Raw genomic sequence first — 23,053 nt, forward strand, 5'->3', positions numbered from 1 at the left:
ATGTATAGGCCATGTTATATAATATTAATTACATTTGAAATCTTTTTAGAAGATATTTCAATTGATCTATTTCCTGACTTCTCAATTTTGATTTACCTTCAGGCTACAACCTCTATGTAGTTCTATCTAAACACTTTTTTCTTCAGAGTCTTTTAATTTTTATGTGAGTATAATCGTGTTATGAGTATTATCCTTTTTTTATTGTTGTCACTTTTTACATTCTCTTTTTACTTTTCTTTGAGTTTCTTTTGCTCTATTAAGAAAATTCTGCCAGCTAAGTATTCCTGTTTCTATATACTGCATCAAAAGCACAGAGAATTTCAGGGTTTCAAAAAATCTTATCAACTAGTCAAAGTAGTACTTCCAAATATGTTTATCATCCTGGGCAAATGGTTGTCATGATCAACAACCTACAACTTAAAGAGTATTGTAGTGATTTTCTGGATATAGTAAGTGCCACAGTAAAATCTAAACTCAGGTTCCTAACTATTAGCCCAATATTTTACAATTTTATTACTTCTGTAGGTGGTTTTTCTTGTTGTTTATTTATTTTTTCATTGTTTCTTTTTAGTTAAACATGACAGTAGAAATTATATCACATAATTACAAAAGAATGGAATATATCTGGTTGTAATGCAGTCCCCAGTATCTCTTCTTCACCTACTTTCATCCACTCCCAGCCCCTCCCATTCCTCTACTGATCTTTCTGCCATTTTCCCATAGATACTTTTTAAAATTAAATGATTACAGGTGTGCACAATGGTTTCACCATGATATAATCATATATGTACATAGGAAAATTATGTGAGATTAATTCAAGGGTCTGTCCTTTGCTGATTTCCCCTCCCTTCCCTTGACTCCTGTTTGTCTATTCCACTGAAATTCTATTTTTTGTTAATGCTCCCCACACATTTATTTTGGATTAGCTTCAACATGTCAAACAAAATATTCAAACTTTGGTTTTATGGGAATGTCTTATTTCACTCAGCATGATAGTCTCCAGATCCATCCATTTACTAAAAATTCCCATAGTCATTCATTTCTGCTATTTCTCCATTAGGTATATATACCTCATTTTTTTATCCATTTATCTGTAGAAAGGCACCAAGCTTGGCCCCATAACTTGGATACTGTGAATTGTTCTGGTGTAAACATTAATGTGTCTGCTTCAGTATAGTATGCTAATTTTAGATCCTTTGGATATATACCAAGAAGATGTATAACTGGGTCAAATGGTGGTTCCATTCCTAGTTTTTAGAGGAATCTCCATACTGCTTTCCAGAGGGGTTGTACCAATTTGCAGTTTCACCAACAGTGTATGAGTACACCTTTTCTCCTTACATCCTTGCCAACATTTATTGTTACTTGTATTCTTGATAATTGCCATTCTGGTTGGAGTGAGATGAAATCGCAGAGTAGTTTTAATTTGCACATAGCTGAGTGTTTTAACAACAGAATAGGAGAGCTTGTCTAGTGAACTCAACTGAACCCAACTGAAGAAGGTGAAAGTGAAGGTAGTTCATGATCGCCATCCAGAGAATCAGAATGGAAGCAATAGAAGAAAGACAAGTTTGAAGAGGAACATACTGAGTTTTGGAGGCATAGGTTTTGAGAAAGAGATCAGAATATTAAGTTTTGTGGCCAATTTGTTAATGACCAAACAAACATGAATGACAGAGGATGTTGGGAGCTATCTAGAAAGGCATATTTAAAAATTGGTGCCCAAGGGAGGTTGCTGTTGCATGCTTTTCTGCTTTATTGGAGTAATGGGCAAAATCCAAGTTCCTGTGGAAAGATCTTAAAATTATTTGAGCCACTGGGAAGAGCAGAGAGAAATGTGAGGAAGGGTTAGAGTTCCTCAAGCATCATGGGGCTTGAAGTTCCTGGACTTCAATTTTCTATTTCCCTGAACAGATGTCTGCTCACATTCATCCAACTCACTGACTCCATTCCTATGTAGGGTCTGGCAGGGTTGTGATTGGGTGGCAGAGCCATCATGAAGCTTCAGTTGAGTAGCTGCATAACATGTTCACACTGAGATCAGTGACTGACACTCATTTAGCTTATTTTCCAGGAGCAGGAAGAGAGATCTCCTAACTTTGTCCTTTGAGCCCAACCTTGTTTCAGAAATCTTCATCTTCATAGGATGAAGATTTAAAAGTAGGATATTGTCTTTGAGTCCTGCAGGAGAGGGCCTTTGGAGTGGGAGCACATAGGGAGAAATTATTATTTAGATAGTACTTAGGGAAACAGATGTACAGCTTCCAGAACTCTACTTTGCCAATAATCTTTCCTCTTGAGTGTCTGAATGCCTACAGAATTTTTAATTACTTGGTATTTAATGTGGTACTGAATAAGGTAGGACCTATATAAGATCATGAGTTGCATTTTATAATGTATAATGCCTCCATCTTGCAGGGAAAAATATTCTCAATAACACATTACACATTTGTTTTTTACTATTGTAAGTTCATCTTTCAAACAATTTAAATGGAACAGGTAACTCCCTATGATATTTCTAGATAAAGGGGAGCAATAGATTCTTTTCAGGAAGGTCGTTTCCATGCTGAGGAACTATACATGCCATTTTCAAGTTAATGTGGCTTAGTCTTTGATTCCTGGAGATACAAGGGAGTAGAGACAGTGTATCTGAGGTAGGAACCTCATCTGGGTTACCAGTTTTTGTTTCAGTTCAGGTAATAGCAGTGATTTCGCCAATTAGTTGGATTTTCTCTTCAGCCTTCAGGACCATTTTTTAAAAAGGTTTATTCTCAGGCTCTGTCAACCTGGCCATCACCTTTGAAGCAGAACTAAGTATGTCTTCTTTTACTATTCCATTGATTAGAAAAGTAGAGTCGAGGGGGGTAAAAATACTGTTTTTTAAAACAGAGGTCATATGTTAATTACATCAATTTAGAAAAATCATGTAATATAGTGATATCCAGATATTGACCAGCTTTTATTTCTTTGAAAACCTAGGCTCACTCAATGTTGTTTTTCATTTTTGCTCTAATGATTTTCCAGGGAATCTGGTTCTGTTCAAGATGGGCTTACATACAATGTGGGCACCAATAAATCTGATACCAAGGTAAAGTGCACCATTGTGAAATTAATGTTCTTGGTATGGATTTTGTTTTGTGAAGTGTGTACCATTACAATTAGCAGTGATCTTCTGGTTATTTTATGTTGGAATTTTGCAAAATAAACAATGTTATGTGCAGTTGAAATTTTTCTTTATTTTATTTTTATAGTTTTGTACATAGTGATGGTCTGCAAGCACTTAAGGGTGGTAGCAGCTGGAAAATATGTAGTGATAAAGAACTGGATTATGTAGAGCCTTCCAGCTGCAGATAAATAATGAAATTTGGTCAGGGATTTTTGTTTAAATTTATTTACTGTAACCTAAGTCCTACTGATGTGACTAACATGATATTTGGATCTAAATTAATTTTTAATTAATTAGTTTTGGTAATTATCATGGTGACTTTTGTTTGAAAGCTGCACAGCACATTGCCTGTAGTAGTTGTTCTCTGAGCCACTTTATATTTTAGTATCACATCATTTTTGGTAGAGATTTTTCTCCTTCTCAATCTTTGGTTCTAAATTTACACTAGATATTGTTAAGAACTATGAAAATTTAGAAATTTTAAATCTGTTTTTTAAAATTTGTATGACAATGGTATTGCCCCCATGTTTTCTGAGTACTTCCATTAAAGGAGTATTTAAATCTCTTCGTCCATATATATATTACAAATAATAATCAGTTCTAGAAACAAAGACTCTCACCATATTGTACAATATTAATGACAAGATTGTTTTTACATAGTTATGTTTTAACATATTTACTCCAAGACCTCATGTCACATTCTAAGATTCAAATTATAGAAGTTTCTGTACTTATTTTATTTTGGTACCAGGGATTGAACTCAAGGGCACTCAACTACTGAGCCCCAGCCCCAGCCCTATTTTCTATTTTATTTAGAGGCAGGGTCTCACTGAGTTGCTTAGTGCTCACCATTCCTGAGACTGGTTTTGAACTTTTGATCTTCATGTCTCAGCCTTCCGAGCTGTCATTGGAGGTTTGCTAGGGATTGCATAAACTCTGTACCACTTTATGTATGTGGATGTTTTCTCAATATTGTCTTTTCATGAATATTAGAGGTCTCTATATTTTCTTTTATCTTGTACAATTTCCTTTTTATCATTATGCAGTTTTCTTTGAATTGTTATATAACCTCTTACCTTGGTTAATTCCTATATGTAAATTTATTTCTATTGTGAGTGGAGTTGTTATCGTGATTTCATTCATTTTATTGTATACATATATCATTTATGTTTGCATGTTGATTTTGTTTTCAGCTACTTTGCTAAGTTTGTTTATCCCATCTTAACTTCTTCTGGGAGAGCCGTTAAGATCTTCTAAAAGAGGATCACATAATATGTAAAAAGGGATAATTTGACTTCTTACTTTTTATTTGCTTCCCTTGTCTAATTGCTCTGACTGAAATTTCAGGTGCTATTTTGTATAGGAGTAGTGAGCATGCAGAGCTTATTCTTGTTTTTGATTTTAGGAGAAATGCCATAGATTTTCACCATTCAGTATGCCATTGGCTTTGGTTTTGCCTTTGCCATACATGACTGTTGTAATACTATAACAAGTTCTTGATGTCCTTTGTTTCTTAGGACTTTTCTCATGAGGAATGGTAGAATTTTGTCAGAGGCTTTTTTTTACTTCTATTGTAATGACCATGAGATTTTTGTCCTCTATTGTGTATGTGGTGTACTGCATTGATTTGCATATGTTGAACCATTTTACATTCTTCTAATTAATTGAATGTTATGTTGTTCTATGATGATTAAATGTGTTGATGAAATTGTCTTCAAGTATTCCATGAGGGTTTTTGCAAATATCTTCCTCAAGTATATAATTAAATAATTTTCTTTCCCTGTTTCTTCTTATTCAGTTTTCCTATAATTTTGAAAATATTATGTGTTTTGCCAGTCTCCTTCTTTTCTCTCCCATGTAATCTTTGGGGGTGCATCATTATTAGTTGTCATTTGATGGTCTGGCAGAATTCAGCCATGAATCTCTCTGAGGTATGTTTTTATTCTCCTGGTTTCTGGTGTTTTAATTTTAACCTTGTCAGATGCTTTTTGTGCTTCTATTGAGATAGTTATGGGATTCTTGTGTTTTTGTGTCATGATGTGATGAATTACATTGGTTGTTTTCCCTACGATTGGCCAACATTGCATCCCTGGAGTGAAAACCACTTGCTTGTGGTGCACTATCTTATTCATGTGTTTTGGTATCCAATTTCCCAGTATTTTATTAAGAACATTTCCTTTTATGTATATCAGACTTATTGGACTGAATTTTTGTTTTCTTGATGTGTCTTTGTCTGATTTTGAAATCAGCACGATTCTAGCTTCATAGAAGGAGTTTGGAAGTATCCCTCTAGTTTTTTTTTTCCCCATAGAATAATTTGGAGAGGATTGATGTTAATTATTCATTGAAGATCTGGTTGAAATCAGTTGAGATTCCATTGTGTCCTTGGCTCTTCTTTGTGGCTGGGCTTTCAATAATATCTTTTATTTTATTGCTTGAAATTGATCTTTAAATTTTCTATGTTGTCTAGGCTCTGTTTGGGTAGGTAATCTTAATGTAGAAATTTCTCAATGTCTTTATAATTTTCTATGTGATCAGAGTATAAGTTTTCAAAATATTTTCTGATTAGCCTCTGTATTACAATCCAATGTTGTCTGTGGTGATATTTCCGTATACATCATAAATTTTAGAAAATTGAATTTTTTCCTTCTTTCTCTGATTAGCATGGCTTAAGATTTATCAATTTTATCTATTTTTTTAAAAGGAACAACTTTTGTATCATTGTTATATTAGAAACTTTTTTTGTTTCCATTTCATTGACTTGAACCTGATTTTAATTATTTTTCATCTTGTGCTACATTTAGTGTTAATTTGCTCTTCTTTTTTCTAGGGCTATGTGATGTAATCTTAGGTTATTTATTTGGAGAATTTTTATTCTTTTAATGAATGAAATCAGTGCTCTGAGTTCTCCTCATAGAATCACCTTCATAGTGTCTCAGTGTTTTTGATATGTTGTGGGACTATTCTCATTTATTTTATATATCCTTATATTTTATCCATGACATCCTCTGCTATCCTTCAGTCATTCAGTAGCATACTATTTAGCTTATAGTTATTAGAGAAGCTTTTATATTTTATTATGTTGTTACTTTCTAACTTCATTCCATGATGATCTGATGGAATGCAAGGTAATTTTCTAATTTTTTGAATGACTTAGAGATGCTTTGTGGCCTCAGATGTGGTTTATTTTATAAAATGATCTGTGTGTTTCTGAGAAGAACCTGTTTGTAATGCTTGCTCCTTAGATTTATTATGTTTTTCCCTTTCTAGATTGACTGTGAAGGAAAAGGAGAAGATGATGGTAATCTCTTTGGTAACTTTCCATTCCTGTACTGTTTATTGACTTGAAATTACAGAGAGTTTCATGTGTATTTTACTTTTTTTTCATGAAAGCAAAATGTGACCAGGACAAGGAAGAAAATCAAGCCTCACATGACAACAATGATTCTGGTAAAGGAGCAGAATGTATATTTTGGACTGCTCCTGTCAGAAGAATCAAAGTTAAGAGCTTGCATGGTACTCCTCCTTCGTCACCTGACACGAAAGTAAGGCTCCTTGTTACAAATTTTTCCCACTCCCCCTTTTTAACATATCATCCTCCATATCCTTATAATGGTGATACTGATCCAAAAAGAAATATAAGGCCCCTAGTAGTTCACAATAGCGAATGAGTATAGCACCAATAAAGAATTATGTGCAGGATTGAGATTTGTAGATGTTGGTAGAAGAAAAAATTTTCATGTATGCTGTTGAGGAAGGAAATAAGTAGAAAGAAAACCAAATGAATAGCTGAAAGCTAGGTGAATCTTAAGGTTAGAAGGCAAAAAATTAGGAAGTAGTCTTTAAAGAAGAGCAAGGTAACTGTGTAGATTGAATAAGAGAGTGAAAACAAAGGACATATACTGCAAACAACAAAATTAGAGAAGTGAAGATTAGCAGGAACTGTAGACGAGAGTCTATTGAAACATTTGAAATTCATTTCAACTAAGAAGTGAAAGAAATATAATTTGTCTTTCTAGTTTTAGGAGTAACCACCCTCCTGATTTCCATAGTGTCTATAATAATATTCATACTTACAGATTAATTCTAGATAGGGCAGAGGAGTGGGAAGGAAAAGGAGAGGGCAGGGCATTAGCAAGGATGGTGGAATGTGATAGACATCATTATCCAAAGTACAAGTATAAAGGCATGAATTGGTGTCAACCTACTTTATATACAACTAGAGATATGAAAAAATTGTACTGTATATGTGTAATAAGAATTGTGATGTATTCTGCTGTCATTTATTTAAAAAATCAACAAAAAATAATATTCATCCTCAACAATAATGTTGAAGAATTCCTATTCCCCATATCATCATTGTAGTTTTATTTCTTGTATTCTTAAATATTGCCTTTCTTCTGAATGGGATAAGATAGACTCTGAATTCAATTTTGATTTGCATGTTCCTGATGGTGAAAGACAGTGAATAGCACTTCATATAAATGCTGAGCAATTATACATTTTCCTTTGTGACCTCTCTGTTCATGTGCCATTGATTAAATGGGTTGTATTTATTTCCAGTGCTGAATTTCAGTCTTATTTTATACTTATTATACCAGTCCTTTGTCAAAGATTAACCAGCAAGGATTTTCCTCCATGCAATAAACTTTCTCCTTACTTTGTTAATAGTTTCATTTGCTCTTCTAAAGATTTTATTTGAGTGCACTTCTGTTTGTGTCCTTTTGCTATTATTTCCTCTGCTATAATATTCCTGTTCGTAAAGCCTTAGTCTATTTATATGATGAGATGTTTCCCTGGATTATCTAGAAGCATTAGCAGCACATCTACTCTGAATCTATATTTTGTATCTGCTTTGTGTTGTCTTGTGCATGGGGAGATATAGAGATCTATATCATTCTTCAACATATGGATATCCATTTTAACCAATACCATGTGTTTTTCTATAAAGTGCCTTATGGTTGAACATGAGTTGAGTTCATTGTGATATAATCATACCTGCATTTTGTTGGTACCATTTCAGACCCAGGTTCCTCCCTTTCCTTTTTCTCCTCCCTCACCTTCCTCTCCTCTACTAGATACCTTTACACTCCTTTAATTTTTAATTTTTAATCAGTGCTTATTGAGATACATAAAAGTGGAGGTCACCATGATATACTTACACATGGACGTCAAGTAATTATGTCACATTCTTTGCACATTCTCTCTACGAATCTAACCTTTCTCCTGCCCCATCAGTCATTTTCTACTTCACTAATTTTCCCTTAATTCATGATACCCATTCCACCATTGTTCTTCTTCTGTTGCTTTAGCTTTGCCTATGAGAGAAAACTTTTCTTTGCTTGATTTTCTCATTTTACTTATTGTATTTTGTACGACATTATCCAATTTCATCCATTTGTTGGCTGATAGAAAAATCTCATTCAAAAAGACAGAGTAAAACTTTTCTATGTGTATATACCACATTTATATTCCATTCAGTATGTCTTGGCTACTTGTTTGCTATAGACATTGATGTATTTGTATACCCATTTGCCTGCTGATTTTACCACTTTGGACAAACACAGAGGAGTATATCTCCACATGGTGGTTTCATTCCCAGTTTTTTTGAGAAATCTCCATTCTCCCTCCCAGAGTGTTTGCACTAACTTGTCGTCCCACCAACAATGTGTGAGTGTACTTTTTCTTCAAATTCTCTCTGACCTTTATTGTCTATATTCTTGATATTTAACATTCTAACTGAATTCAGAGGAAAATCTCTGTGTAGTTTTGACTTGCATTTCCTTGATTACTAGATATTTTGATTATTTTTTCTTACATATTTAATCATTTATGTTTCTTGAGAAATGTTTGCTTAGTTCTTATTCATTGACTTAATTGTGTTCATGATATTAAATGTTTTGTATTCTTTATATATTCTTATTTATTCCCTCTCAGGGGAGTTGTAGATAAGATTTTCTCTTCTTCTGTAGGTTCATTCTTCAATCTCTTTATCATTTCCTTTGTTGCCAGGTCCTTTTTCAAGAAACTTTCTTTTTCCATGCATTTGTTCTTGACCTTCTGTCCCGGAATCAGATGACTGCCAATTGGTGGATCTGTCTTTGTGTTTTCATTCAGTTCTGGTTTGTTTTAATGCCAGGGTCATGCTGTTTTCCTTACTATTTCTCTGTGTTATACTTTGAAATTGTGTATTATATTGCATTCTGCATTGCTCTTATGTTTCAAGTTTTCATTTTCAATTTTTGGTTTTTTTTTCAATGATAAGAATTTCAGGATAATTTTTTCCAGTTCCATGAACACCATCAAAGGTTTGATAGAAATTGCATAACTGTGAATCACTTTCTGAATATAGATATATTCCCAACATTAAATTATGCTTTTTAAAATAATATTAGATGTTTCTCTATTTTATGATGCCTCTTTTTTTTCTTACTGAGACTTCTTCAATTTCATTTTATGATTTTGCCATTTGCCACTTTAGACTGGATTATGCCTTTGTATGATTTTGCTTCTACTATAAATGGAGATGTTATCCCTATTTCAGTCTCAGTGGGGTTGTTTGTATTGTATACATATATTATGCATGTTTGTATTTTGAAGTTGTTTTCAGAGAGTTTGCTAAAGTTCTATATCCCATCTTAACTTCTTCTGGCAGAGACTTTAGGGTCTTCTAAAAGAAGATCACATAATCTGTACATAGGAATAATTTGACTTCTTTTAATTTTCTTCCCTTGTCTAATTGCTGTGACTACAATTTCAGGGGCTCTGGTGAAATGTGAAATCTGGTGAACATGCACACCTCATTCTTATTTCTGATTTTAGAGGCAATGCTGTAGATTTTTCTCCATTCAGTTTGCCCTTTACTTTGGATTTGGAATATATAAACTTTGTAATACTATGGGAAGTTCTTACTGTTCTCTGTTTGCTAAGACATCTCATAAAGGACTGTTGAATTTTGTCAGAAGCTTCTTCTATATCTATTGAGGTCATAATGAGACTTGTCTTGTGTCTCTGTGGTTTTCTTCAATTATTGATTTGCATATGTTGAACCATTTTGCATTCTTCTAATTAATCCAATTTTATATTGTTGTATGATGCTTACAATGCTTAAGTAATGCTTAAATAATGCTTAAAATAATTCGAATTATTTTCATTAATTCCATGAGGGTTTTGCAAATATCTTCCTCAAGAATATTATTAAAATTTTTCTTTTCTTGTTTTATTCTTAGGCAGTTTTTCTAAAAGAGTGATATTGCCTTCATGATATTGCCCTCCTAAAATGCATTTGCCAGTGTCCTTCATTTCTATCACATGTAATCTTTGGGGGAGTAGCTGTGTTAGTTCTCATCTGATGGTCTGGCAAAATTCAGCCATGAATCTCTCTGGTACTTGCATTTTTTTGAAAGGCTTTTCATAACTGCTTCAATATAATGACATATTATTGGTCTGTTTAAATTTCCAGTTATTCTCTTGAATCAATTTTTGTAGGTCATATAGAGAGAGACATTTATCTGCTACTTCCACATATTCTAAATTTCATCATGTAAATCATCTCTGAATTTATTGGCATTTAACTTTTCAATGTAGTCCTTAATGTTCCTCAGGATTTCAGAAAGGTGTGTTGTAAGATCCACTTCTTTTGTCTTAAATTTATTCATTTATATCTTCTCTCTCTTTACTTGTTTGGTTTGGTGCAGGCTTTATCAATCTTGTTTATCTTTTCAAAAACCAACTCTTGGTTCCATTGATCCTTTGTATTTTTTCAAACATTTTCCATGTTATTAATTTTTATACTAATATTTATCATTCCTTTGTTTCTACTGAAATTGGAGTTGTATTGTTCTTGTTTCCCTAAGTCCTGGAGATTCCACTGTAGTTCATTTAGTTGAGATCCCTCTTATTTTTTATGGTATGTAGCCACATTTATAAATTTCCATCTTAGCACTGCTTTCATTGTACCCTCTAGATCTGGATTATGTTTCTCTTTTTAATTGATTTTATGGGTCTTTTAATATTTCCCTGACCTGATTTGTGGATGAGCCATACATTGGGTAAAAGTATATTGCTCATTCTCTAAGAAGGTGTACTGTTTCTGTGTTTTTTTGGTCTCAGTTTGAAATATTATTTTAATATCATCAGATAATGTGTGAGGAATTGCTTTGTGTGTATGCTAGGAATAGCCTTTATAGCCTACTCTGGAACCTGTTTATGAGAACATTCTATGAGAATGGTGAATATTCTACTATTATCCGAGTAAATATTCTGTAAACATTTTAAAGTCCTTTTGATCAAATGTACGCCTGAAGTCTGTAATTTTTGTTGATTTTTTTTCCTCTGGATGATCACTCTATTTCTTAGAGTGATCAATTGAAGTGACCCACACTTATTAAATTGGTGTTCATCTGTTTTTTCACCTTAAAAATATTTTTGCATGAAATTAGGGGCACTGATACCATTAAAACTTCTTGTTAAATTATTCCTTTTACCAGTAGGTAGTAATCTCCTTGTCATGTCTGGTTCTTTGTGGTTTGAAGCCTGCTTTGGTAAATATGAGAAGAGCCAGTGCTCCTTGCATTTGGCTTCCATTTGTATGAAATGGAAATATTCTGAGAGTCTCTTTGAATGTGATTTTTTTTTTCTGACAGAAACATACAGTTGTGTCTTGATATTTTCCTTCAGTATTCCACTTAATGTCTTTTAATTGAATTGTGAAGCCCATTTACATTCAGTGTAAATGGTAGACAGGTATGTATTTTTTTCATGGTACTTTGCTTTCTTTTAACATTGGATTCACTCATAATTCACAGTTGCTTACCTACTCTAGTGACATTTATTCTTTCGCATGCTCTGTTTTTTTAATCTTTTTTATATGTAGGATTTCTTTGATTACCTTCAGCAGTGCTGGCTTAAATGGTCATGAATTGTTTAGTTTACTCCCATGAAAGTGGTTTATGGGTTTTGATTGTTTCCTGCTAGTTTGCTGCATTTGTTCATGAGTTTCAGAAGTTTTCAGGTGCAGTTTCTTGGGTCTTGTAAACTGAGAATCATGTTGTTGTGAAATAGAGCATAGTGTTAGGTCTTCTTTTCCTGGATGTATGCCTCTTCTTTCTCTTTTGTAGATAATAGCTCTGGTTAGAGTGACAAAGGAGTATTTTGAACAGAAGTGGTAAGAGCAGGCATCCCTGACATTTTCCAGTTTTTAGAAGGAATGCTTTGTCTCTATATAGAATGAGGTTGGCCTTGGTTTTAGTATAAATATATTTCACAATATTGTGGTATGTTTTTACTCTTCCTGGTTTCTTGTGTTTTAACTTTTATTTTGTTAAATGCTTTTTCTGCTTCTATTGAGATAGTCATGATGTCCTTGTCTTTTTGTGTCATGATGTGGTAAATGGTAAGGGTTGTTTTCCCTATGTTCAGCCAACATTCTATCCTGAGAGTGCAACGCACTTGCTTGTAGTGGACTTCTTTTTCATGTGTTTACTGTGCAATTTACCACTATTTTTTAAGAACATTTCCTTATATATATTTTCTATTTAATTGATTTTTTTAAATACACAACAGCAGTATGCATTACTATTCTTATTACACATATAGAGCACAATTTTTCATATCTTTGTATATAAAGTATGTTCATGCCAATTCCTGTCTTTATACATGTACTTTGTTTTTGTTGTATTATGATTCTTATTATTCATGTATACCATAATTTTTAATATCTCTGTATATAAAGTGACACCCAATTTTTGCCTTCATTCATGTACTTTAAATAATGTCCATCACATTCCACCATCCTTGCTAATCCCCTGCCCTCTATCTTTCTCTCCCAACTCTCTTCCCTATCTAGAATGCATCTATTCCACCCAAGGTCCCTCTACCTACCCCACTATGAGTCAGCCTCCTTATATCCGAGAAAACATTCAGCATTTGGTTTTTTGGGGATTAGCTAACTTAGTTAACATTACCTTGTCTAATGCCATCCATTACCTGTAAATGCCATGTTTTATTCTTTTATTGCTGAGTAATATTCCATTGTGTATGCCATGCTTTTTTTATCCATTCTTCCACTGAAGGACATCTAGGTTGGATCCACAGGTTAGCTATGGTGTATTCTGGTGCTATAAACATTGATGTGCCTTGTCCCTATAGTATGCTGTTTAAAACAAAACAAAACAAATTTCCTTTTATGTACATTAGGATTATTGGCCTGAAGTTTTGTTTCCTTGATGTGTCTTTGTCTGATTTTGGAATCAGCATGATTCTAACTTCATAGAGGAGTTTTGATGTGTCACCTCCATTTTTTTCTTCATAGAATACTTTGAAGAGGATTGATGTTAATTTTTCATTGAAGGTCTGGTTGAAATCCATTGAGATCCCATTGTGTGCTTTTGCTTTTCATTGTGGCTGGGCTTTGAATAGTATCTTCTGTTTCATAGTTTGAAATTTATCTTTTTAATTTTCTATGTTGTAAAGGCTCAGTTTGAGGAGGTAATCTTAATATAGAAATTTATCAATGTCTTTATGATTTTCTATGTGATTGGAGTATAAGTTTTGCAAATATTTTCTGATTAGCCTCTCTATTCCAATCTAAAGTTGTCTGTTTGATATTTACTTATACACCATAAATTTTAGACAATTGTATTTTTTCTTCTTTCTCTAATAAGCATGGCTTAAGGTTTATCCATTTTATCTTATTTTTTTAAAAAGACCAACTTTTTGTATCATTGTTGTTTTAGAAACTGTTTTGTTGTTTCCATTTCATGGATCTTGCCTCTGATTTTAATTCTTTCCCATCTTGTGCTGCATTTAGTGTTGATTTGTTCTTCTTTTTCTATTACTTAGGTTATTTATTTGGGGAGTTTCTATTCTTGTAATGAATTAAATCAGTGTTCTGGGCTCTCCTCATTGAACCACTTTCATAATGCCTCTGAGTTTTGGATATGTTATGTCTCTATTCTCACTTACTTTTAAGTATTATATTTCATCCATGATGTCTTCTGCTATCCTTTGGTCAATCGGTAGCATGCATTAAGTTTATATTTGTTAGAGAAGCTTTTATTTTTTATTATGTTGTTGATTTCTAATTTCATTCTATGATGATCTGATGGGATGCACGGTAAGTTTCCAATTATTTGGATGGACTGAGCAATGCTTTGTGGCCTCAGATGTAGTGTATTTTATAAAATGATCAGTGTGTTTCTGAGAAGAACCTGTTTGTAATGCTTGATCCTTAGATTTATTATGTTTTTCCCTTTCTAGGCTGACTGTGAAGGAAAAGGAGAAGTTAGTAAATATTTTGGGCAATCCAAGAATGATGGTAATCTCTTTGAATACTTTCCATTCTTGTGCTGTTAATGACTTGAAATTACAGAGAGTTTCACATATATTTTACTTTGTTTTTTATCATGAAAGCAAAATGTGACCAGGACAAGCAAACAAATCAAGCCTCATGTGACAACAATGATTCTGATAAAGGAGCAGAATGTATATTTTGGACTGGTCATGCCAGAAGAATCAAAGTCAAGAGCTTGCATGATACTCCTCCTTCATCACCTGACACGAAAGTAAGGCTCCTTGTAACAAATTTTTCCCACTCCCCCTTTTTAACATATCATCCTCCATATCCTTATAATGGTGATACTGATCCTAAAAAGAAATATAAGGCCCCTAGTAGTTCACAATAGCAAATGAGTATAGCACCAATAAAGAATTATGTGCAGGATTGAGATTTGTAGATGTTGGTAGAAGAAAAAATTTTCACGTACGCTGTTGAGGAAGGAAAGAAGTAGAAAGAAAACCAAATGAATAGCTGAAAGCTAGGTGAATCTTAAGGTTAGAAGGCAAAAAATTAGGAAGTAGTCTTTACAGAAGAGCAAGGTAACTGTGTAGATTGAATAAGAGAGTGAATACAAAGGACATATACTGCAAACAACAAAATTAGAGAAGTGAAGATTAGCAGGAACTGTAGACGAGAGTCTATTGAAACATTTGAAAGTCATTTCAACTAAGAAGTGAAAGAAATATAATTTGTCTTTCTAGTTTTAGGAGTAACCACCTTCCTGATTTCCATAGTGTCTGTAATAATATTCATACTTATAGATTAATTCTAGATAGGGCAGAGGAGTGGGAGGGAAAAGGAGAGGGCAGGGCATTAGCAAGGATGGTGGAATGTGATAGACATCATTATCCAAAGTACAAGTATAAAGAAAGGTATGAATTGGTGTCAACCTACTTTATATACAACTAGAGATATGAAAAATTGTACTGTATATGTGTAATAAGAATTGTGATGCATTCTGCTGTCATTTATTTAAAAAATCAACAAAAAATAATATTCATCCTCAACAATAATGTTGAAGAATTCCTATTCCCCATATCATCATTGTAGTTTATTTCTTGTATTCTTAAATATTGACTTTCTGAATAGGTAAGACTCTGAATTCAATTTTGATTTGCATGTTCCTGATGGCTAAAGACAGTGAATAGCACTTCATATAAATGTTGAGCAATTATACATTTTCCTTTGTGACCTCTCTGTTCATGTGCCATTGATTAAATGGATTGTTTTTATTTCCAGTGCTGAATTTCAGTCTTATTTTATACTTATTATATCAGTCCTTTGTCAAAGATTAACCAGCAAGGATTTTCCTCCATGCAATAAACTTTCTCCTTACTTTGTTAATAGTTTCATTTGCTCTTCTAAAGATTTTATTTGAGTGCACTTCTGTTTGTGTCTTTTTGCTATTATTTCCTCTGCTATCATATTCCTATTCGTAAAGCCTTAGTCTAGTTATATGATGAGATGTTTCCCCGGATCATCTAGAAGCATTAGCAGCACATCTACTCTGAATCTATATTTTGTATCTGCTTTGTGTTGCCTTGTGCATGGGGAGATATAGAGATCTATATCATTCTTCAACATATGGATATCCATTTTAACCAATACCATGTGTTTTTCTATAAAGTGCCTTATGGTTGAACATGAGTTGAGTTCATTGTGATATAATCATACATGCATTTTGTTGGTACCATTTCAGACCCAGGTTCCTCCCTTTCCTTTTTCTCCTCCCTCACCTTCCTCTCCTCTACTAGATACCTTTACACTCCTTTAATTTTTAATTTTTAATCAGTGCTTATTGAGATACATAAAAGTGGAGTTCACCATGATATACTTACACATGGACGTCAAGTAATTATGTCACATTCTTTGCACATTCCCTCTACGAATCTAACCTTTCTCCTTCCCTGTCATTTTCTACTACACTAATCTTCCCTTAACTTCATGATATCTATTCCACCATTGTTCTTCTTCTGTTGCTTTAGCTTTGCCTATGAGAGAAAACTTTTCTTTGCTTGATTTTCTCATTTCACTTATTGTATTTTGTACGACATTCTCCAATTTCATCCATTTATTGGCTGATAGAAAAATCTCATTCAAAAAGACAGAGTAAAACTATTCTATGTATATATACCACATTTATATTCCATTCAGTACGTCTTGGCTACTTGTTTTGCTATAGACATTGATGTATTTGTATACCCATTTGTCTGCTGATTTTACCACTTTGGACAAACACAGAGGAGTATATCTCCACATGATGGTTTCATTCCCAGTTTTTTTGAGAAATCTCCATTCTCCCTCCCAGAGTGTTTGCACTAACTTGTCATCCCACCAACAATGTGTGAGTGTACCTTTTCTCCAAATTCTCTCTGACCTTTATTGTCTGTATTCTTTTTTTTTTTTTTTTTTTTTTATTGATTGTTCAAAACATTACAAAGCTATTGACATATCATGTTTCATACATTAGATTCAAATTGGTTATGAACTCCCATTTTTACCCCAAATACAGATTGCAGAATCACATCTGTTACATATCCACATTTTTACATAATGCCCTATTAGTATCTGTTGTATTCTGCTTCCTTTCCTATCCTCTACTATCCCCCCCTCCCCTCCCATCTTGTCTCTCTACCCCATCTACTGTATTTCACTTCTCTCCTTGTTTATTTACCCATTCCCCTCGAAACCTCTTATGAGTGCTTTAGTATAACAATGAGCATCTCCCTCCATTACCATGCAATTTCTCTTTTCTCTCCCTTTCCCTCCCACCTATTGTATCTGTTTAATGTTGATCTTTCCTTCCTGCTCTTCCTCCCTGCTCTGATCCTGGTTATTCTCATTATATCAAAGAAGACATTTGGTATTTGTTTTTTAGGGATTGGCTAGCTTCACTAAGTATAATCTGCTCTAGTGCCATCCATTTCCCTGCAAAATCCATGATTTTGTCATTTTTTAGTGCTGCGTAATATTCCATGGTGTATAAATGCCACATTTTTTTTATCCATTCATCTATTGAAGGGCATCTGGGTTGGTTCCACAGTCTAGCAATTGTGAATTGTGCCGCTATGAACATCGATGTGGCAGTATCCCTGTAATAAGCTCTTTTAAGGTCTTCAGGGAATAGTCCGAGAAGGGCAATAGCTGGGTCAAATGGTGGTTCCATTCCCAGCTTTCCCAGGAATCTCCATACTGCTTTCCAAATTGGCTGCACTAGTTTGCAGTCCCACCAGCAATGTACAAGAGTACCCTTTTCCCCACATCCTCGCCAGCACTTGTTGTTGTTTGAGTTCATAATGGCTGCCAATCTTACTGGAGTGAGATGGTATCTTAGGGTGGTTTTGATTTGCATTTCTCTAACTGCTAGAGAAGGTGAACATTTTTTCATATATTTGTTGATTGATTGTATGTCCTCCTCTGAGAAGTGTCTATTTAGGTCTTTGGCCCATTTGTTGATTGGGTTATTTGTTTTCTTATTGTTTAATTTTTTGAGTTCTTTGTATACTCTGGATATTAGGGCTCTATCTGAAGTGTGAGGAGTAAAAATTTGTTCCCATGATGTAGGCTCCCTATTTACCTCTCTTATTGTTTCTCTTGCTGAGAAAAAACTTTTCAGTTTAAGTAAGTCCCATTTGTTGATTCTTGTTATTAACTCTTGTGCTATAGGTGTCCTGTTAAGGAATTTGGAACCCGACCCCACAATATGTAGATCGGAGCCAACTTTTTCCTCTATCAGGCGCAGAGTCTCTGTTTTGATATCTAGTTCCTTGATCCACTTTGAGTTAACTTTTGTGCATGGCGAGAGGAGGAGATTCAGATTCATTTTGTTGCAAATGGATTTCCAGTTTTCCCAGCACCATTTGTTGAAGATGCTATCCTTCCTCCATTGCATGCTTTTAGCTCCTTTATCAAATATAAGATAGTTGTAGCTTTGTGGATTAGTCTCTGTGTCCTCTATTCTGTACCATTGGTCCACCCGTCTGTTTTGGTACCAGTACCATGCTGTCTTTGTCACTATTGCTCTGTAATATAGTTTGAAATCTGGTATCGCTATACCGCCTGATTCACACTTCCTGCTTAGAATTGCTTTTGCTATTCTGGGCCTTTTATTTTTCCATATGAATTTCCTGGTTGCTTTATCTATTTCTACAAGAAATGCCGTTGGGATTTTGATTGGGATTGCATTAAACCTATAGAGAACTTTTGGTAATATCGCCATTTTGATGATGTTAGTTCTGCCTATCCATGAACAGGGTATATTTTTCCATCTTCTAAGATCTTCTTCTACTTCTCTCTTTAGGGTTTTGTAGTTTTCATTGTATAGATCTTTCACCTCTTTTGTTAGGTTGATTCCCAAGTATTTTATTTTCTTTGAGGATATTGTGAATGGAGTGTTTTTCCTCATTTCCATTTCAGAAGTTTTGTCGCTGATATACAGAAATGCCTTTGATTTATGCGTGTTAATTTTATGTCCTGCTACTTTGCTGAATTCATTTATTAGTTCTAGTAGTTTTTTTGTGGACTCTTTTGGTTCTTCTAGGTATAGAATCATGTCGTCCGCAAAAAGTGATAATTTAAGTTCTTCTTTTCCTATTTTTATGCCTTTAATTTCTTTCGTCTGTCTAATTGCTCTGGCCAGTGTTTCGAGAACTATATTGAATAGAAGTGGTGATAGAGGGCATCCCTGTCTTGTTCCAGATTTTAGGGGGAATGCCTCTAATTTTTCTCCATTCAGAATGATGCTAGCCTGAGGCTTGGCATAAATAGCTTTTACAATGTCGAGGTAAGATCCTGTTATCCCTAGTTTTTCTAGTGTTTTGAACATAAAGGGATGCTGTACTTTGTCGAAAGCTTTTTCTGCGTCTATTGAGATGATCATATGGTTCTTATCTTTAAGTCGATTGATGTGGTGAATAACATTTATTGATTTCCGTATATTGAACCATCCTTGCATCCCAGGGATGAATCCTACTTGATCATGGTGTACAATTTTTTTGATGTGCCTTTGTATCCGATTCGCCAGAATTTTATTGAGGATTTTTGCATCTAAGTTCATCAGGGATATTGGTCTGTAGTTTTCTTTCTTTGAGGTGTCTTTGTCTGGTTTCGGAATCAGGGTGATGTTGGCCTCATAGAATGAATTTGGAAGAGCTCCCTCTTTTTCTATTTCCTGAAATAACTTGAAAAGTATTGGTATTAATTCTTCTTTAAAGGTTTTGTAAAACTCCGCTGTATACCCATCCGGTCCTGGGCTTTTCTTGGTTGGAAGTCTTTTGATTGCTTCTTCTATTTCATCTATTGATATTGGTCTGTTTAAGTTGTGGGTATCCTCCTGACTCAGTCTGGGCAAATCATATGACTTAAGGAATTTATCGATGTCTTCACTATCCTCTATTTTATTGGAATATAGGTTTTCAAAATAATTTCTAATTGTCTTCTGTATTTCTGTTGTGTCTGTTGTAATATTGCCTTTTTCATCCCGTATGTTAGTAATTTGAGTTCTCTCTCTTCTTCTCTTCGTTAGCATGGCTAGGGGTCTGTCAATCTTATTTATTTTTTCAAAGAACCAACTTTTAGTTTTGTTAATTTTTTCAATAGTTTCTTTTGTTTCTATTTCATTGATTTCCGCTCTGATTTTAATTATTTCTTGCCTTCTGCTACATTTGCTGTTGTTTTGCTCTTCCTTTTCTAGGGCTTTGAGATGGAGTGTGAGCTCATTTATTTGTTGGTTTTTCCTTTTTTTGAGGTATGACCTCCAGGCGATGAATTTCCCTCTTAAAACTGCTTTCATTGTGTCCCATAGATTCCGATATGTTGTGTCTGTGTTTTCATTTATCTCTAAGAATTTTTTAATTTCCTTCTTTATGTCTTCTGTAACCCATTGATCATTCAGTAACATATTGTTCATTTTCCATGTGATGTAGGATTTTTCCTTCCTTCTTTTATCATTGATTTCCATTTTCATTGCATTATGATCAGATAAAATGCATGGTATTATCTCCACCCCTGTATATTTACTGAGGGATGCCCTATGACATAATATATGGTCTATTTTTGAGAAGGATCCATGTGCTGTTGAAAAAAAAGTATAGCCACTTGATGTTGGATGATATATTCTATATATGTCAGTTAAGTCTAGGTTGTTGATTGTGATATTGAGTTCTATAGTTTCTTTATTCAACTTTTGTTTGGAAGATCTGTCCAATGGTGAGAGAGGTGTGTTGAAGTCACCCATAATTATTGTATTGTGGTCTATTTGATTCTTGAACTTGATGAGAATTTCTTTCATGAACATCACAGCCCCATTATTTGGTGCATAAATATTGATGATTGTTATGTCTTGTTGGTGAATGGTTCCTTTTAACAGTATATAATGCCCTTCCTTATCCCTTTTGATTAATTTAGTCTTGAAGTCGATTTTATTCGATATGAGGATGGCCACACCTGCCTGCTTGCGAGGTCCGTGTGCGTGGTATATTTTTCCCCAACCTTTCACCTTCAGCCTGTGTATGTCTTTTCCAATCAGATGCGTCTCCTGGAGGCAGCATATTGTTGGGTTTGTTTTTTTAATCCATGTTACCAGCCTATGTTGCTTTATTGGAGAGTTTAAGCCATTAACGTTTAGAGTTACTATTGATGTATGGTTTGTACTTCCAGTCATGTTTGATTATTTATCTTCTTTTAGTTTGTTTCTCCTAGCTTAGCTTTCCCCCGCCCTCTGGCTTTATAGAGGCACTTCCCACTGATGGTTTTGGTTATTGTTTTTCATTTCTTCCTCATGTAATGTTTTGCTCAAGACGCTTTGCAATGCTGGTTTTCTGGCTACGAATTCTTTTAGTTTTTGTTTATCCTGAAAGATTTTTATTTCGTTGTCGTACCTGAAGCTTAATTTTGCTGGATACAAAATTCTTGGTTGGCAACCATTGTCTTTCAGTGTTTGAAATATGTTGTTCCAGGATCTTCTCGCTTTTAGCGTCTGTGATGAAAAATCCGTTGTTAACCTTATTGGTTTACCCCTAAATGTAATCTGCCTCTTTTCTCTTGTAGCTTTTAATATTTTCTCTTTGTTCTGTATGTTGGATATCTTCATAACAATGTGTCTTGGAGTTGGTCTACTGTGATTTTGTGTGCTCGGTGTCCTGTATGCATCTACAATTTGTATATCTGTTTCCTTTTTTATTTCTGGAAAGTTTTCTGTAATTATTTCATTCAGCAGGTTACTCATTCCCTTGGTATTAATCTCTGTGCCTTCTTCTATCCCGATGACTCTCAAATTTGGTTTTTTTATATTATCCCAAATCTCTTGGATGTTTTTCTCGTGATTTTTTACCAGCCTATCTGAGTTGGCTAGACTCCTTTCAAGATGATATATTTTGTCTTCATTATCTGACGTTCTGGCTTCTACTTGTTCCACTCTGTTGGTGATACTCTCGATAGAGTTTTTAATTTGGTTTACCGTTTCCTTCATTTCCAGAATTACATTTTGATTTTTTTTAATAATCTCTATTTCCTGATAAAGATGCTTAACTTCTTCTTTTATCTGTTTCTGTAATTCACTTTCAATGTGATCTTTAAGATTCTTTTCCATCTGTCTAAGGTGTTCCTTGAGTTCTTTATATAGCCATTTTTCTGATGACTCTAGGTCCTCCTGAATATTTAGGCTGTCCTTCATTGTTTGTACTCCTTTTCTTCCTTGCTTTTTTATGCTCATGTTACTTCTTGTTCTGTTTGACTGCTGAGTTATTGTTTATTCTTATAAATTTATTGGATGCTTGGGAGGAGAGATAATAGAAGGGAAGGGAAGAAGTCAAATCCGCTGATGATTACGTATTCAGCTCCTCTGCCAGTAGCGAAGAGAAAGAGGCAGCAGATGGGCGCAGAGCACCCGCGGCTCTGACTGTATTCTTGATATTTAACATCTTAACTGAATTCAGAGGAAAATCTCTGTAGTTTTGACTTGCATTTCCTTGATCACTAGATATTTTGATCCTTTTTTCTTACATATTTAATCATTTATGTTTCTTCTCTTGAGAAATGTTTGCTTAGTTCTTATTCATTGACTTAATTGTGTTCATGATATTAAATGTTTTGTATTCTTTATATATTCTTATTTATTCCCTCTCAGGGGAGTTGTAGATAAGATTTTCTCCTCTTTTGTAGGTTCATTCTTCAATCTCTTTATCATTTCCTTTGTTGCCAGGTCCTTTTTCAAGAAACTTTCTTTTTCCATGCATTTGTTCTTGACCTTCTGTCCCGGAATCAGATGACTGCAAATTTGTGGATCTGTCTTTGTGTTTTCAGTCAGTTCTGGTTTGTTTTAATGCCAGGGTCATGCTGTTTTCCTTACTATTGCTCTGTGTTATACTTTGAAATTGTGTATTATATTGCATTCTGCATTGCTCTTATGTTTCAATTTTTATTTTCAATTTTTGGTCTTTTTTTCAATGATATGAATTTCAGGATAATTTTTTCCAGTTCCATGAATACCATCAGAGGTTTGATAGAAATTGCATAAAATCTGTGAATCATTTTCTGAATACAGATATGTT

The sequence above is a fragment of the Ictidomys tridecemlineatus genome, chromosome 1 (genome assembly GCF_052094955.1).
Source record: "Ictidomys tridecemlineatus isolate mIctTri1 chromosome 1, mIctTri1.hap1, whole genome shotgun sequence".
In the NCBI taxonomy this organism is placed as follows: Eukaryota; Metazoa; Chordata; class Mammalia; order Rodentia; family Sciuridae; genus Ictidomys; species Ictidomys tridecemlineatus.